Source organism: Coturnix japonica, chromosome 5 (genome assembly GCF_054131305.1).
Source record: "Coturnix japonica strain WE chromosome 5, WE-NBRP24, whole genome shotgun sequence".
NCBI classification, from domain to species: domain Eukaryota; kingdom Metazoa; phylum Chordata; class Aves; order Galliformes; family Phasianidae; genus Coturnix; species Coturnix japonica.
The window spans coordinates 36,421,530-36,439,950 of NC_140667.1; the positions used below are offsets into that span (position 1 = coordinate 36,421,530).

The 18,421-nt window shown below is 39.0% G+C and overlaps 1 long non-coding RNA gene across 1 annotated transcript; it reads right to left on the bottom strand.

The window, feature by feature from the left end:
- Positions 1-404: 404 nt before the first annotated feature.
- On the bottom strand, positions 405-11,023 carry LOC107315076 (uncharacterized). The gene is made up of 2 exons (XR_014946690.1): positions 10,959-11,023; positions 405-1,496 (listed from the first exon to the last, which is right to left on the bottom strand). It is a non-coding gene; the product is annotated as an uncharacterized LOC107315076 (long non-coding RNA).
- Positions 11,024-18,421: the final 7,398 nt, after the last annotated feature.

An 18,421-nucleotide genomic window follows, 5' to 3' on the forward strand; every position in this document is an offset into this window, starting at 1 on the left:
GAGCTTCTACTGAGATCAAGAATTGCCACTGGCCAGAAAACACATTAATATTCCAGAGAGAAAAGTATGTTCAGAATTTAGTGCCTTCTGCTTTTAATAGGAGCTTTAGATGGAAATGGTTTCCTTCTTCCATCAAGACCTGAAAAAATCCTGAAGAAAAAGAAATATTAATAGAAAATGTGGTATCTTTCAAAACATAATAAATAAAACTGAAAACCTCATTAGCCTTGGCTTAAAAAATGTTTCTGTGCAATTTTCCTCCACCTAGCTCCAACTATAATGGAAGAGTTCCTGGCTTCAGACAGTTCTGATAGCTATGGCAGAAGGAGAAAAGATGCTGAGCTCCCACCAAGCACATCTAACTGAAAACATCACAACATTGCCTCACTGGTGTACTCAGGAAATGTAAACAAATGAATATCGTTTTTATTCTATTTTGTCACAGCTACACTCAGTCTTGTTTCTTTAGGTTCTGTCAAATACATAGCTCTGCATTCCAAAGTAAGCAGTTGCAGAAAACTATGCCATAACATTACAGATTGCTTTCAAAAACCACTGTAAAAATCAGGACAAATTTACAAAGTTCCAGAAAGAGAAAAATAAGGACACAGAGAACACAGCAGAACCCATCTAAGAGGAAGTGGGGGAGAATAGCTGGAAAGGGAGGCAAACACCAGTCCTGCCCTGAAACCCCAAGCCTGAGCCCCCTACCAGCAGCTAGCAATCAGTGCTGCAACAAGCAATGCAGGTAAAGGTAAGTTCACTTACTCAGTTTTACACAGTGCCACAAAAATGTGCAATTACGTTTCTATTCATGTTTTGAAAGGATGGATCTGCCCATATGCAACACAGTCCCCACTGTGCACAGTCATCAGGCTTACACAACATTATCAGCCTAGCTACTGACAGAAAGGTCATTTCTGTTTAACGAAGATAAAACCAAAACTCATTTGAGGGATAAGTGTGGGTAAATAGAGAAACAAATATACCTTTTCTGTTCCTAAAGCCAACCAGGAAAGCATAAGACATTTGTAACATAATGATTTATAGATCACTTTTCCTTGCTTTTGTCAAGGGAAGCTCAGAAATAGCCACAAATAGATTTATAGACAGACAATCCCATTTTAATGTTAAACTGCAATCTAACCTGACACAACTGGGAACATCACTCTGCCTTTCTAATCTATTGACAACAAAACAGCAAAGCCTTTGAATTATACTGAAGTTGTTTTTCTGCTGGCTATATGGAAGAGTGTTCAGGTTTCTTCTTCTCTTTCCACAATCCCAAGGCTCAGATTTTCCACAGATTTGTGCAGCCCTGAGGAATTAAGAGTTTTTAGCTGTTGTTACACCCCTTATCTTCCCATAAAGAGCTGTGCCACAATTGGTGTAGTCATAACGGTTTGGATGAGTGAACTTCAATTTCCCTGCCTTGTTCAAAAGATGGACTCCAGAAAGTCTTGAGGAATTTGGATGGGCACATCTGATGAAGTGACCTTTAGAGTGAATGGGAGACAACACAAAAGATGTGGCTTATAACATAAAAAGCAAGCGTCGTTCAGGTGCTTCATATTTTCAGTCATTATATGTCAAGTCTTTCGAACAGGCAGTCTTCTCCAAGAAAGTGACTTGGCACAGATGAGGAAGCACAAAGCTCCACTATTCCAAAAGACTATGAGGCACTAGCATAAAAAAAAAGGGGGGGGGATATAAACAACAGCTCCCAGAACAAGCTGCGTAGCTCTTCTTAAAAAACCTAATCTAAAACCTTAAGTACAGAAAAACATTGCCTTTTCTATTTAGATGAGAAGTCACAAATTCTGGTGGTGATACAGACAAAACTATAATGATAATAATAGGCAAAGCACGTAAGAAAATCATGTCACTGTGAAGCCAAGGAACTCAGCACACACTTGAACAGCTGGCTTAAGTTGATCTATCAAATGATCTTTTCTGCTACAGGGGCAAGCATTAATACAGCAATTAGATGTATGCTGGTATAGCCAGCATACAGAAGACAGCCCCATTTGACAAGTAAGCCCGATAATATTTTCCAATGCCTTTTCCATCCCAGCATCATCTATGTCAAAGACGGAACAGATGGCTTATTAAACACATCACAATCCACTTTCATTCACTAATTTCCTTAATGTTTCTAACTACATATTCTTCTATGGCCCTCAAATGTTTAAGGACTCCTCCTCCACTGTCTTTCTGTATGCCAATTAGCTGTCTATTAGAGAAAAGTCTCTCACCCAGAGATTCTTCTGCTATGAGGTCCCATATTGAGGTCTGTGGGGTAGGGAACACATGTGCTATTCTCTCCAGTACGCTAGAAAAAAATCTAAAGAAAGAGGAATGTTTATTAAGACCAAGCATATCCCTTTCCTCCCTCCAGCCCCTACCTTTAGCTAATAAAAATGTGACATGCAGAATTGAGTCAAGGTAGTTCCCTGAAAATCACTCATTCTCTTCTTCAGTTTGTTCCCCTCTTCTTATATGAGCTACCTTAAAAGGTATTTGACGTTTCACCTGCACAAGAAGATTATTTCCACTCTTTCCACTTCTCCCTCACTACACCCTCCTTCCAGAAATACTGTTATCACTTTTCATAGCTAAGTGCAAATCATCTTCTATCCTGACAGAATATAAAATCTGTCACTGCCCTGAAGATTACTAAACTTCAAATAAACCATTTATACTTTGTATGATTATGCAAGTGAAATAAACAGATTTCATCTTCCAGCTCAAAACTGCAAAGCAGACGTGTGTGGAATTACAGCTTCCAGGATTTCATCACTCTTAAATGAAGTCACAAAATGGTAAACAACTACAGAGGCGTAGAGAAGTGTTTCAAGTGACTGATCACAAATCACCTTGAGAACTATGATTGTTTTGTAAATACAATTTTAATAGTAACATTATCTCAGATGTTGAGATTTATTGTAATAGAAGAGAGGCTAAGAATAAAAATATCATATTCCTTAACAAAAGAATATACAGGAGTTTTAAAAATAATTAGTCATGCAGATAAGCAGGGTCAACTGGCCTCCTTTGGTGATGCAGATGAAAAACAGTTTGTTTAAAAACCTAAGGTTAATGCCACAATATCTACAAGTAACTTCAATGTACATGAGGTGCCAAGTCTGAACTCACCATATGGAAGCCTTCCTGCTTTTGAGTCAGTCTATAGATACCTGTCCAGAAACCTGAAGTGCAGCAGTCAACAGCCAAAATACAAACACACCACTGATGTCAAAAATGCCAAAGCACAAGGCTTGTACTTTAATATTGACTGGAAACAGATGGAAAGTTAAACTACCATTTTAAGTATTTAGCTTGAGACACTACTCCATTATATCTGAAATAGGTTTACTAAAACAAAACTCATTATTTATAAACGTCACAGGACAGTTCGAAGAATAAGTTTAATCTTCTAATTCATTGTGAAAGCGTCCTTAACTAGTACCAGACAAAAACACATGATTTCCTTTCAGCTAACATAAACTAGAGAATTAAAATCCTTCAAATTACTAGAATGTAGTTTATTCTAACATACATCATTTATAAATTAATCAATAAAGACACTCCAACATTCACAACACTGGTCTATTTTACAAAATAAGTCCTCTAGTTCTGGGCCTGGCACCAAGCAGTCTCCTAACCTTAGTAATTGGCTCCCAACCAAACACAGAAAGTGCCATTCAACAGCATGCTTCAGATATTTATGCATCTATGTACTTTATTTTCTATAAGCATGCACTCATTCTGAAGGATATAATGAAGAGGTGATAAGAAAAGTGAAAAATAATAATTTCTGATCATCTCCCTCTTGATGTTACAGAGCTACCGGGGGGGGGAGAGGGGAGCAGAGTTTGTTTCTCTACCACTTTATTCAGGTTTTACCTACACGAGACAACACCATCAGATTAGCCAGAGAGACAGTCAACTTTTCTCTCCTTTTGTCACATCAAGCAAAAAGACCAAGGAGGATTAGTTGGGAGCAACAGCCAATCAGTACATTTTTAGGTAATTTGTATGTTTTTAGACACTTCTTTTACACTCCCTTAGCCAGAAGCATAGACAAAACCCTCCCTGTGGTTTGCTTGATAAAACCACACTCAGAGGAATTTCCCAAGGACTGGTTTGCACAACCAAGCTGGAGGTGGCTCGCATAAAACACATGGTATATTTAGAACCTGCAGCTGAGATAATGACTTCATTACATACCAGATATTATCATTGAAGTAAATTCCCATAACAGGAAGCTATGGTATATTACATTAACCTATTTTTGTTTTTGTGGACATTAGTGGCATCTACCACTTGCTAGATCACACCATAGCTGTTAAGTAACACTGTTTCCCTTCCAAATCACCTGATTATTTTAGTCACCCTCTTCCAAACATCCTTAAGAACACTCCAGACTTTCACAATGCTCCCTGAACTCCCAAAGGTCCTATTTCATCTCAAGATTCCCAACAGCTGTGAGCAACAACTACAGCTATAAATCTGCTACAGAAATCCCAGTAGAAGCATTAAGGCACATTTACTGCTTTTGTAATAGGAGTTGATCTCTGACGCGTATTCTGAGTATTTGGACCTGAATAGATCATAGGGATCACTGCTTGCCAGCAAAGTTTCTTCTTATGAAACAATGAGATGTTTCAAAGCACTCCACATTTTCCGTCTGATTGTGATTTCTCAAACTCATGGGGTTAAAGTGAGCTTCCAAGAATGAAAGCAGGTGGCACAAGGATTCATGGTTTCTTTTGATAAGCACGTTCAAAATATAACAGTTCCCAGGAGGGTGCTAATTTACTGCCATTTGCAGTCATCTTCTACAGAAAGATGCTTTTCCAAAGTTATTTGAGTTAAACATTCAACAAAGAATGGAATCTTTGCACAGAAACAACTTATAAGACAAAGAATATTCAAGAACAACCCCCAATACAGCCTATTCCCAGTAAAACTGGTTGAATATACATGTTCATTTATAAGCTGAGGAGTCGGATTACATTAGTATCCCACTGCCTTTGCAGCAATGTGTGCCTAAGGTAGAGAAGAAAAATAGAGCATCTTCCTGACACCTCTCCAGGTAAAGCATACAATATTTGTCATCCTCTGGAAAGCAAAGTGCCCACTTGAACAGATGAAATTCCAAAGACAGTCCAGTTAAACACCTGAAAGACTTAAGTAAATGTGAGCCAACATTATTTGGAATAATTACCTGCGCCCATTTAAAGAGACTACCTAGTAAACATCAGCAGACCCCAAGTGGGATGTACACTGCAGTCAGGAGCATGCATATTAATTAACACCTGGAACCAACTAAGTTTATTTAAGGGCAGTAAGAAAGATGTAGCAATACTGGCTTCAGCATGCAGATACAACACAAATCCAAGATGGACCTTTTTAGTGATGTAAATTGGTCTATCTGGAAGTTCTATTGTAAAAACTAACAACAGAACATAAAACAGAGACTTCAGCGACACAAAGAGAGCCACAGCTCGGGAGTCACCTACTGTTTAGGTCAGAACATTGTACATATGCCAGGTAATGTTTACTGTTCAGCTTTTTCCTCTTTATCTTCTAATGGGGAACTAAGTAGCGTCATGTACATGCACTCAAGAAAGCTGTTAACTGACTTTAAAGTTCCGGAGGGAAAAATGTCCTTTTTCACTAGTTAGAACTTTGGTTTCTTAGTTTAGTGCTGAAACTTGATTTGATTCACTGTGGGAGCCAAAGGAGTTTTTTGAGGTGCAAACCACATGGAATCAAGTATAACCTGAAAAAAGAGAAGCAGAACTATTTGCTGAATATGTTCATCATGTACCAGGACAAGAAAGCAGACTGCTTTTGCAGGGGATCTCAATAACAACTGTTATTATTTAGCTTTCTGTTTGAAGAAAGGAGGTACTTCCTGCACTAGTCAGTTAGGACTCTAAGCTCTCTCAGTTGGCTTTCTCAGTCTGGGATACATTTTACAGTATGATTTTTAAAGTAACTACTAGGTATTATTAACATAATGAACTCCACAGTGTCTCGTACACACAAATGCTGTAAGAGGAAGCATCTACAATGGATTCTGAAAAAGTCAGTAACAGCTGATAATTTAAGGCTGTTTAAATCTTGCTGGAAGGTTTCAGCTAGGATAAAATTCTCAAAAATACTTTAAAACAGAAAAGCAAAGATGAATGGGGACAACTGTATGGTGCAAGATGACCTAGGCTGCTAGAGAGATTTCTGCCTGAAAAGCTTCACATAATGTTCCAGCCTGTTGTCTGGGAGGCCTGCTTTAAGTGCAATAAGGTTGAAAAACATCACCAGTGCTAACTGCGGGCTATGCACTGACATGACCAGAAAAAGCACAAGTTTGAGAAGTTTCCTGCCCAGAGAATCTTCTCCGTGACATTCATGGACACTTACCATCTCTTTACATCCTGTACATGCCATATTGCAAGTTTATCTTCTATGTTTGGGCTGCTTCCTGGATTCATATGAACACCAGCAAACTCAAGAACTGCAAAGCAGTTGCAAGCCCAGGCATTTAAAACACTGCAAAAAATCAGCCCCTTCTAAATCAGCCACTAAGGAGTCCTGAACTGTAAGGAATTGCAGTAATTTGGAAGTGACTAAGGAAACAGATTCTGTCATGCAAGATTTTTAGACTGTTTCCATTCTCTGCTCTCTATGTGCCTTGCCAGCCTGAAGCAGAACACAAATCATCTTCTACACTAAAGGATAAGGTCTTCGGCCACACATGTGCACAGCTAAAGCCACAAGGACTTTGCCACTTGGATCTCAGACCTGGAATTCATCTTTGCAACACATTCTTAATTCTGGTCTGCATCAAGAGTGGTAAGTCTTAGATGACTGGATGAATTCCACTACTTCTGTTAGTCTCCATGAGGAGTCAGTGGAAAATAGCAGTACAGATTTAGAATCAGATTTTTGTTTTTCTTGTTTATTTTTGTTGGCAACATAAATCCAATTCTTGGAGAAGAACAAATCAGTTCTCTGCCAGTTTTCCTGCTTTAGGAGATTAAGCTTAAGACAAAGATAAATCAGGCAACTTAAACAACAATATTTTTGGTTGAAAACTTAGAGGATAGAGCTAGTTAATTTTTAGTAGAAGCCAGGGCTGATAAAACTGCTTGAAAATTAAAGATCTTTCACAATTATCTTGCTATTCAAGACATTTGAAGACCACCTGCTCCTCAAAGACACATTTCTATGTTATAGCCAGAAAGGGGTTTGAACAGCACTGTCTGTCAGCACACAGATTCACACTTGAGTAAGTTCCTCACTAGTTCTCTTTCTTTCCCAGTTTCTCTGGTTCACCAAAACTCTCTCTTTATATGATAAATACTGGCTTTGTCAAACAGAAAAATCACTTTCTCAAGATCTGGTGCAATTTCTCAGGAAAGTTTACAGTGAAAAAAACTCAGATATAAATTAAGACCTATCTTCGTTTTGCACTGTCCACCTCCAGAACATCAGGGCTCCAAATAAGGCATTCCTCATCTACGGCAGTCAGCATCTATTCATCCTTAGCTGCCATGTTGGTTTCAGTTGTGACACAGATACAATTAGGGTTCATACTTCACTGAGATGAGCCACTAATAATATAGTTTAAAATACTATAATTGGTGATGCTTTCCACAACCAATTATTTGCATTTCTTATCCTTTAGCATGATTGTGCTCTGACTCTACTTGGTTTAATAGACTACTGGAATTCTTAGCAGCAAAAGAAATACAATGAGAGGTCTTGATATACATAGCAGCAAGTTATCACAAGCCTAGATCTCCTATATTAACCTGAGCTACAGCTTTACAAAAGATTTTGTCGCAGTGCACAGCATAAAAACAACAACTATATCAGGATAGGATTTAGGGTACATTTGGTCAGATGTAGTTACAGATTAACTGGATTAGGAAGAATGATATTTGAAGCACATCTAAGATACATGCTGCAGCAACCATAAAACCAAAGACTCAGTACACATCTTCATTTTGCCAGTTGTGGTCTTCAGCAACACATGAATAGTTCAAAGTCAACATCAGTGTGAACAGGCAGTATGCAGTTAAATGCATTCAGCTGTGTTTTTCAAACATACATGCAGCTAAAAACATGCTACTTGGCAAACAGCAATAGTAGCATCTGCAGTCTGGGAATAACCAATGGGTAACTTCTGAAAATAGAAGACCTTACATCTACTGATTTGGTATCTTCAAACTTTGACAGACAATCTAACCTTTACACACCAGGTGAACCGCGCTTGGCTTTTGACAAACCCTCCCAGATCCAGTGGGATTTATAGCACTTCACTAATTCTCTAAGTAGACCTCTTGGTGTGTTTCCTAAAGAGCCCTATACACCACCATAACTATCATCATTATTCAGAGCTCTCTATTTAACAGTCTACCTCTCCTTACCAGATCTTTCATACAAACTGATACCTTGAAGCTCCTTATAACATTTTGCTATGTGGCCATCTACACATTTTAAATGGAAGGAAGATTAAAGGGGGTGCTTTCTTATACCTTTTGTAGTTAATAAGATACCCTCAGGGAGTTTGAAGTGAAGATCTTTGAAGAGGATAAATGCTCCTGAGCTGTCAGAGGAGGTCTGAGCATACATACAGCAAGGCTACTGACTACAGTAGTTGAACACATGCTCTTAGCATAGGTAGCTGCAATGTTCTTTATACTCCTTGTCCAAAGATGTAATGAGAAGCTACTAAATTTTCATACTCCTGAAACACTTAGTCACTCAAGAAAGGCAAATTTGACTTCCCTTCAGTCCAAGATAAAAGTAGGAGGATTTGGAGTTATTACATTACCACTAGTCTCAGAGAATACTTCTGCTCTTTTCATCATCATCTTTTTGTCATCTGTTATTACCATCACACCTATTACTGTAGGTATCTTTCTCCAGAATACATTTCAAAAGCTCTCTTTATATAAATAGATTATCTAGTTTGCATGAACAGGTCATTTATTTGAGCTTGGTCCCCTTTTCTTGTATGAAGATCATTAGATTTACTAGTACTAATAGAATATCTAAGTAATTCAGGTCACCAAAAAGAAGTATTACAATCTACTTTGGAACACCCTGGGGAGGAAGAAAACCCATTCAAAACTCTAATGCTGAGAATGTTTTGTGCATGTTCATGGAAGTCATTCAACATCACTTACAAAATACTATGAAAGCTTGGTTTCTTACATTTAATTTGCAGTTGGTTTTCCATTAAGTCATGAAACAGCAATCTATATTACCTCCTTTTAGATTAGTATATAGTCAGTAGGCTCTGAATAAATTAAAAACAAGTCATTGCTAACAGAGGAGATTAAATGAATTGGATTACTTGTGATCTTTCTACCACCTCACAAATGTGAAAATGGGACAATTCTCTTAAGGCGCCAGAGTAACATTCAGGAGATGAAAACACCATTCTTGGCAATGCTGAGACTTAATATGCATCCATGGACAAGTTCATTAATTCCTCAGTATCACTATGAATAAGAGTAATACTTCCTAGGGTTAGAAATAAGTTGCAGGACATAACCAAATCTTCATAATATCTTCATATTTTGACTTTTCATTATTCCTATTCAATACTCAGATCACACCAAAAAGCCAACCCTTTCAGCTGATTACTGAATCATTGAGACAGCTCAGAAGCCTCCCCTCTCTTCATTGCGTCATTTAGTGACAAAGACATTCCCAAAAGCTCTGCATGTGGCATTTACAAGTAAAAACAAAACAGTAAATCCAAATTACTGAAATATAGTAGCATGTAATCTGCTATTTCAGGTGCTTATTCTCCTAGGGTGTTTGCTAAACTTGTCTCATAATTTCAATTAACTCAAAATGAATTCTCAAGCAAAAAAGAATGATTCTGCATGCTATGTAGCACTCTGTCTCTTGGAAAAAAAAAGTTGTCTGTGAATACTCGTCTAGACAAAAAGCAGTAGAAAATAATCACAGCTTTTCTTAATAGCTCTACTCTTCCATTATTTCATTTTAGCTTCACATACATTAATGGCTTTTGCTGCCCAAACACAGAATAGCCACATTACAAAGATGACTAGGCTGCCACCATTTTGCATAGTCTATTTGGAAAATGAGATGTGAGTTAAGACTTGATACAAACTGCATTTGTCCTAATCAAACTTAAGGCGTTTTTTTGGTTTGTTTGTTTTTTTACTTCTGAAGTACTGTGGCAGTATATACATGAGCTAAACAATTTTTCAGAAGTACAGAGAGCAACATTGAAAGCTCTGGTGTTCTTGTGTTCAAGCATATAAAACTGTTCCATCTTCCCATCAGTAGAAAAATTGATTCAATAGATACATAAGACACATTTTAAAGGTCTCAACACCTTCAACTCATACTAGTAAAACTAAAGAAACACCTACATACACACACATCTGAGAAGTTACTCCAAGTTTGAAAGTGCTTTACAACATTCAGAAGTTTGTACCTAGGCAGAAAAATCAATATACTAAATCAATACAATAACATACTGTTTTGAAATTGGCCTGTATCACTTAAAAAAGCAAAAATCAGATCACTAGGGTATTAACGGATCCCTAAGTACAGCACAGTATCCTTGATTATTCAGCTACTGTTAAAGTGTTAGCATCAAACCTCAAAACAGAAAGTCCTATCAAAGTTTCTCCTTCAGCAAAGAATATTTACTAGCATTTTCTCTGGAAATCTTTCCAACCAATCCATACAAGAAATTGAAACAGGGCTGTAATCCTGAAACTGCTTCAGTAAAGCACTATATGACCATAACAACTAAAAATCCATATTACACCTAGAGACTACGATACTAAACTAATACAGTGCCCATCAACTAAGGTCAGGGTTCTCAAGGTGACTTTAAAAACAAACAACAACAACACAACAGCTTTAAACTCATAAGTAATAAGATTTAAACTTACCTGTGTGGTGCTGTCTAACAAAGCCAACAGTATCTCCAGGAGCTTACAAGATATGACTGCCTCTAAGTTTCACACACCTGGAAAAACAGAGGGAATAACACATCCTGAATGGACCATGTGGCTCCCATTTAACTGATTAAAGGAAGAAAAATAGAGAGCAAGCTTCCAGTACCCTTGCCTTTCTGAACAGGAGACCACTAAAGTTTTCATCTACTTCCCAGTCCATCATGAAAGAGAGGAGGAGTAACATAACACCAAGTACCTCTATTCCTTTCTCTGTCCACCTCTGTGCCCAGTTGGTATCTTACTTAGAACAGCAGCTCTAGGAAGGCATAAGAGCTGTGTTTCCAGACCAGTTTATTTCTAAATCAAGCCATATGCTCAATACCCAACAAAAGAGATGATTCTGATTTTAATCAGCAGTGCATTTCAAACATAGTCACTGTAATGCTATAATGTAATGGAAAGCATTGCAACGACAGTGGGGTAGCAAAGTTCTATGCAGCAAGCAAGGTTCAGCCCAAACACAGCAGCCAGAAACACAGAAACAAAGGGAAAAAACTACTTACCCCTAGGAGACATCACAGAAGCATGGATCTCCTGCAAAATACCCTTGCCTGCACTGATAACCCTTAAATGAGGTCTGGGAAGGTGTGGATCCTGATTTCACCCCTTCCAGTCACTCAGCTGCATTGCATGCAGCTGGTCTCCCCTGGGTTGGCCCTGCCTTCCCACCAGGTGCTCAATCACTGTTTCAAGCTGTGACAACATTTCTGCTACAGCTGCCTAATTCCATTGAGGGAGCACAGCCTCATTAAATAAGGGAGCTAAACTGAAGGGAGAGCGTGGAACATGCTGTCTTCAGCCACAGGTGTGGTGAATTTTATGGAAAACAAAAGCTACAGAGCTGTTAAATTATTGGTACTTTAGAAAGCATGACGTTCAATTCCAAGTTACTTCTTTCTATTTCTAGCTATAGGGTAATATCCAACACTGCCCTTATTTCCACCAAACATTACATTGATTGTTCTTTTCCAAGTTTTATGGCACCCTACTGAATCAGTTTAAAAATAAATAAATAAATCACAGAAAAGAGCAGGCCCACACTCTACCCAGTTCTAGGGCAAATAATGATGGTAATAACATGGAAATGGTTCTGCACCCAAACCTCTCAGAATATGCTTTTTAACTTCACTGTAAAATCACAAAGCAGATTTAAATAAGCCCTTCTCTCAGGCCCAGCTCACATGCTTCAAAAGTGCTGAGTTCATTGGAAGTGAGGCTATCCTGTGTTTCCTCACACACCTGGGATTCCTTGCGTCACCTCTGTACAAGTACAGGGAAAAGGCTTCTTCACTGGCTATGTGTCGTGGAAGAAATGGCCAAGCCAGCACCTCACAGCCAGGAAGCCTATCTCTGGAGACATTCTCTTTGAGCCAAGAGTGAACCGGACTCTGCCCCCTAGGTGCCAACACAATTGCTTGCAAACAAGGAGGACATTTTTGTGTTTGTGGTATCCACAGTGCAGGAGAGGATTCTGCCACAGAATGGTGGAAGAAGTTGAATGCATCCAATATATACAGGGAGAATGGGATTTCCTGCATTTTGTGAAAAAGTCAGAAAGCCAAGTACCTTCATTTCTGCTGGGCTACATCAACAAATGCCTCTTCCCTCTGACACAGAAACTAGAGCAGCTGGACCCACGATGCCTACACACCAGGCTCTACCCAAGTTCTACATCCTCTCAAGACTCTGTGGGGTGAGGGTGCTCCACTGCCTAACTCTGCAGTCTGAAATCCTCAGTGCATTTCATGAGGCCCCACAATTTTATTTTACTATTTTTCTTTATTAAATACACACCAAGTCTACAGTTATCTGTCACTGAATTTGTCCATAGTTGTTGAAAAATGTTCTTGTAATAGTCTCCAAATTTCTGTTCATCTCATTTACCATAAACTTACAGAAGACTTTCCTCCTTTGGCATCAACATATACAGTATATGAACATCCTTATTTCTAGCTGAAGTCTTGATTCAATACAATAAACAGAAGTTATGTATTACACAAAGAAACAGTTCTACTGCCTGTTCCCATAGCTCCCAGATAACTGCCTATAACAGATGTTTCATGCTGTAAGTCAAGCTTGAGCCTTTGCATGTGCATAAACAGTTTCTGAAATGAGCAAATTCAATTGCACAGTGAGAACTACTCCTTCATGAGTATTGCAGCTTCCGCAATTGAACCTCTCTGTACAATAGCTGTTTGGGAACTGAAATAGAATCCTGCCCTTATTACAGTTATCAGTGGCTCCTTTCCCCCCAAGAATTCTACGCCTCATTCTCTTTAAAAACAAGAAGAATTTCAGAAGGCCTCTGAATGCTTTGTAAGTATAAAACCTGCCATGAAAATGAATTAAATCCTTGCAACCTGAACATTCAAAGATGGCATCAGACACAGATGTGAGGGACAGATTCTTTGTTTTCCAATTAGTATTCTTCTAGTATCATAGTTGAAGAGAAAAGCGTTACTTAATAGAAAGATGAGTCCACCTACATTCATGCCGTCATGTACATCAGTAAACACATTCTGTGATGCATAACATTACAGACTTAGAAGTATTACAAATATGCATTAGTGATCCAAATAAAAATAGGTCAGCTGTATCCAAGTTACATTCACTTCTTGCAAAGGTTAGGAGTGTCATCTTAACTACATCTGCATTGCATTAAGACAAAACTGCAAATTAGTTGCTGAAAGAAGAAACGGAGGGCAATCAGACTTAAAGGTTTCTGGAGGGCAGAATTACCATAAAAACCAAGTTGCAAGATCTTAAATTTGTTTAGTGCCAGAATTTATTCTAAAAATAATAAAAATAATAGACTCGCTAACAAAAATATCCTCTGATTCTTATTTAAGGCTGCAGTGATTCTCTGTACAACCAGAAATTATGGCAAAAGACGCCGTCAGCAAAACAAGGAGCTGTTAATGAATTAAAATGCAAGAATGAAGCATAGAAGAAATATAAATGAGGACAGGTGACAAAGGAGGAATGCAAAAGCAGTGCTTGGGTAATTAGGGATGTTATCGGGAAATAGAGAGCCCAGTGGGAGCTCAACCTGCTGAGGAGCATAAAAGACAAAAGCAGTTTTGTAAGTATACTAATAGCAAACTGAAATTTAAAGGAAATGCAAAGATGCTCTTGAATGGAGGAGACGACCTGCTGGCAGATGGTATCGCAAAGGTCGAAATACTGAATGACTTTTCTGTCATGATCTTCAAAAAGTTCCCAGACTGCTGCATTTATCTGTACAGTTTGAGAAAGGGGGCCAAGCTAAGGCAGAAGAGCTGGAGACTGTTTAGAGAGCCTAGGTGTATACGTATACATATGGGAATAAATAGGACCTGCTGAAGGATGGTGAAAAAAATGGGTGATGTAATTATGAAGACACATCATCCTCAGAACGTTGTGATTGTTTATGGGAAAGGATCAATGTTACAATTGTCTGTAAGAAGGGTCCAGAGGAAAATCTGAGAAACAAACTGCTGGATGGCTTCAAATCATTTCCTGAAAAATTATCGTTACATTTCCAAACAAAGGAAAAACAAAAAGATGGTGAGCAGAAGGATTTACCTACAGCAGACCAGGCCTGTAACTGGTAATTCAAACTGTCCTGCTATGCTGACGTATCTAGCAAGAAAAAAAAAAGTCACTCCTCTTTGGCAATGTATTCATCAGTTCATTTTACATAGGTAGTGTATTCTGAGGTTCAATCCAGCGTGAAGGCTCAGACCTGTCAGTGCTTATACACAAAACTGTGAAACACATACCAGTCCCACTCTGCAGCCAAAAAGTAGCTCAGAGTTTAATCCTCCAAGCGTAATCCCCTTTTCTTCAATGCTGAATTAATTCCATGGGTTACTTCATACCAACCTAGTGTCACCAAACCTTTTTGGGTCTCCACTTACATTCTGTTCTTCACACATGGCTGTGCTCCCTTCATAAACTTTCACCAAGAACCCCATTAAAGCACTAGAGCTCCACATGCTATTTGCAGACTGTGAACTGTGGTCTGTGAGTCGCTGGCATATATCCCAGGTTGAAAAACCAGTAACCACACAGAGGTAAGTTCAAACCTAAAAGGAATTATACATCTGAGGACCTCAGAGGCCATCCCCACATTTTTTCAACTCCATTTCATCAACCACTATGCTTCCCAGTCATCTCCATTAGCACAGTTTATATGTATGCTTCAAAAGCAGATAATCCCCTGAGTGATTGCCCAAAGGAGAATACAACAAGACAGCCATGCCTGGGCTTTGTGAGACGTGCTGTTTTTCTAATAAGGTATATTAGTCTTTGGCCATTCTCTAGTCAGACTGCCCTGAACATGCACAGTCCAATGCAAGACAGTAGATACATGACAGATGCATTTCTCTCCAAGAGGGACATGGGACACTGTTGCTCATCCCACGTGCAATAACTTCCAAGAAAACTCTTACTACATTTCATGACAAATGTATCAGTCACATATCTATATATCTCCACGCAGTCATGGAATTGGATGGAAAGATGCACAAGATAGACATTCTGAGGGTGCTGGTGTCAGCATCTAATGTTTATGTATGCAGTGGTTACTTTGCTTCATTTTTGGCATAGGAAATTTATGGACATGGATTTCATTGTTTATCTTTCACCTCTTCAGTCCTTTCTTTGGACAAAAGCTTGTGGTTTTTAGGCACAATATGCTTTTTTAAACAAAAGTTTATATTAAATTCAGAGCAGAGCAACAACTTCATTAATTTTACCATCTGTTCTGTTCAAGCTCAGTGGCCTTCATGTAACATTTAACTTCTCTACAAACCCAAAATGCTAAAAGTTAAACTGAGCTCAATTATTTTGTGCTTCACCACCTGACGGGGATAATGAAATTATTTGCCTCAGATCTGGTAGAAAAACAGGGTAGGCTCCTGGTCACCATTTATCAACTGCTGCTTTTAACTGCAGAAAGTAAGGAATATTGGGAACTGCTGTTTTCACCACAGTACAGTGCATTGGAAGCAGCCATGGGGTCACTTATTGCTGTGGGAGCCTCACATAACAAGGCTCTGAGTCAGGAATCTATCTGACACTGTTTCCATATCTGGTCAACAGCATTTGACTTTAAGCAGTTGAACTTCAACTTTGGGGTTAAGTTTGTTACTTTGTGAGCTAACCTTAATCTCCTGCTTGGATGAGATAACAGCCCTCTACCTTTTCCAAGAAAGGAGGAAAGTAAATCATTGACACTCTCAAAATGTCACAGGCAACGTCAGGGCAGGCTGATGCCTTCTTTCCAACAAGCCGACATCTCAGTGTGGGTGGCAAGGAGACTGGTTTAGGGGATTAATTAGAAACATTTAAGGTTTAGAGGCTATAAGACTGGAGGGCTACAACTGACCTCACCAAGAATGCACACCTAGGCAAAAGTCAGGTAAAAGTTTGTAGCTTATAATAGTCCAAATTAGACATCCCCACAGCTCGTTTCCACGAGGACATGTGGGCAAAGTAAATGGACTGAGAATATGGGAACCAAGGAAACAATGAAAAGAAAATAAAATCAAACGCTTCTGTGGCACACAGAGCCTGAAAAGTTGTTTTGAGAAAGAGGTAGTGGACTAGAAATAACAGCCAGGCACCACGCAAGGACTGCTAGTCACACTGTGTTTCTGTGCAATGCTCAAACACTGGCAACAAGATCATCCACAGCTGTTCAATTTCTATGAGCCTCCATCTGATTTCATGATCCTGGCAAACCATTAACCTCACCTGTGTTGCTCTCTGAACCAAATACACTTCCCAGATGGCAAATTTTCAGGCATATCTAATGAGGACCTTTATATCAAAAACAGATCTTTGCATCATTCTAAAACGCAGTCTGCTTAATTGAGCAGAGAAAATAGCATCCATTTGCTTGATGCTCTTATTGTCTGCCTACTGATAGCTTTCAGTCTCCAGCTTCCCAGGTGTAACAATTAGACAGTTTAGTATGAGGGGAAAAGGTGCTTCACCAGAAGCATAATGACAGAAGGATCAGTGCAATAGAAAGGTGCTATAAGGGAAGAGAAGATTGCTCACCTGTATCCTGATTCCAGGTTCACATGGGAAATTTCCACCAAGGAGGAATCTCCATAAAGAAATCCCCCCCCAATGGCAGTCAGCCCTGAAATGAGGTCTAAGAGAGGTGCAGTCAGGCTCCACACCTTCCAGTCACACAGATTAACTTCACCTGTGTTCCCAGGGCTGACTGGGTCCTCACCCCAGGTGCTCAATCAGTGATTCAAGCTGTGACCCAACAGTTTTCAGACACCAAACATTAACAGCACAGTCAGCAACTGTTTAATCTCTTATCCAGTGGAACAGTAATTCTTTGGAGCATGAGACAGAGGAGTAAAAATCTCCATATATTCTTCACAAGGAGATTTGACCAACTCCTCCAATCTCTGTCCAACGAAAACTAAGTACTTGAAGAGATTTTCACTATGCAGTCCAACACAGGTGCTGTAAATAGACTGAAAAGTTTCATGTATTCTCAAAACTCCCTCATCCAGCAAACAACTGGTGGTTACTGTTGTCTCCTGCAGGCATAAATCCTAAAATAGCTGTATCCCCTATACGTACTGGTTGAATGTTCAAAGGAAATTAAGGGAGCTAAAACTGAATTTGAAAAATGCCTTATGAGAGATGTTGAACCTAATGATGAAACATTCTTTAAGTACAATCAAAGCAGCACAACTTCCAGGGAATCAGTGAGTCTGCTCATTGGCAGATTAATAAATAAAAGAACAAAAGGAGAAAATTCTTCACTTATGAGGGTGGTAAAGCACCAGCACAGGATGCCCAAAGAAGCTGGAGATGCTGCATCCCTGCAAGGGCTGAAGGCCAGGCTGGATGGGGCTTTGGGCAACATGGTCTAATGGAAGTTGTCCCTGCCCATGGAAGGGAGAGGTTGGACGAGATGATCTTTAAAGTTCACCTCAACTAAAGCACCTTCGGTTCTAAGTCTCTATTAGGAATAGAGCAATAAAATTCAATGCAGTCTTAGTCACTGCTGAATGTATTGAGGTTACAGTTCCCAGTGTGTTCTTTGCAGGATATAAAACTGATGTAGCTCGTCAGACCTATGTAAGCATTTAAGATGTATTAGACCAACCAGGCAGATGAGTAAGATGTTACTGAGTTACCAGGAGAGGACAGCAGATCTTCTTTTTGAACTTATTTCTTAGCTGAAACAAGAAGAGGGCTTCTGAAACGTTATCGCAAACTGCAAGTAATGTGGGCAGTTCAATGTCACTAGAAGTTAAATAAGTCTTATTCCAATAAGAACTGGCATCAAAGATGTGAGGTTATTCTCAATTTCATCATTATCAGCTTTTATTTCCACAATTCATTTCAAGCACAGGCAGAAAATCAGCACAATAAACATA